Source organism: Gekko japonicus, unplaced genomic scaffold, assembly GCF_001447785.1.
Source record: "Gekko japonicus isolate JY-2015 unplaced genomic scaffold, Gekko_japonicus_V1.1 scaffold55995, whole genome shotgun sequence".
NCBI lineage: Eukaryota > Metazoa > Chordata > Lepidosauria > Squamata > Gekkonidae > Gekko > Gekko japonicus.
Genome location: NW_015189499.1, coordinates 106 through 784, shown reverse-complemented (window position 1 = coordinate 784; position 679 = coordinate 106). Strand labels below are relative to the sequence as shown.

General features: G+C 43.4%; 1 non-coding gene across 1 annotated transcript; it reads right to left on the bottom strand.

The window, feature by feature from the left end:
• Nucleotides 1-213: 213 nt before the first annotated feature.
• TRNAR-UCG lies at nucleotides 214-285 on the bottom strand. The gene has a single exon. It is a non-coding gene; the product is annotated as a tRNA-Arg (tRNA).
• Between the last annotated feature and the right edge of the window lie 394 nt (nucleotides 286-679).

Genomic DNA, 679 nt, shown 5'->3' with positions numbered 1-679 from the left:
AAACCGAGGTCTTGATTCAGTCCAGGTGGCTGCTTCTTCTTCTTTTCTGCTTCTTCTTCTTTTTAATCCAAAGACTGACAGCAAACTAAGAGCTAGATGCTGTACTGCACATTGAAGCTTTATGATGATCATTGGTCTGTCAAAATCAGTATTTTCTCCTCTGACTGCTAGCAGCTTTCCAAGGTCTCTGGTTGAAGTCTTTCACATTCTAATTGGAGATGCCAGAAATTGAACCTGGGACTTTCTGCATCGAAAGCAGATGCTGTACCACTGAGCTCCATCTCCTTTCCACCAAGATGCTGTATAGAACTCTGAAATTACACAAGCTTTACCTAGTGTGGAGAGAGAGTAGACAGGTGGCTGGGACAAAGGTGAGAAGAAAGGAGTTTATTAGCAATTGATGGCTATTAATAATACATCATCAATGGCACTTTATAGAAAAGGTTCCATTTAAAAACAACAACAGTCCCCTGCCCTGAAGATCTTACAATTGGTTGGACACTCAAATAGAGGGGAACAGGAAAGCAGAGACATTATAGGTTTCATCCCTTCCATGAAGATGAAGGGAGGTTCAAGATCACCAGTCAGGGCTGGACTGTGGGTTTGACTCAATATGGGGCAGTAAATGCACAGCTCATGGGGAGGACATGGACCACCACTCAGTGGGAGAGCATGTGTC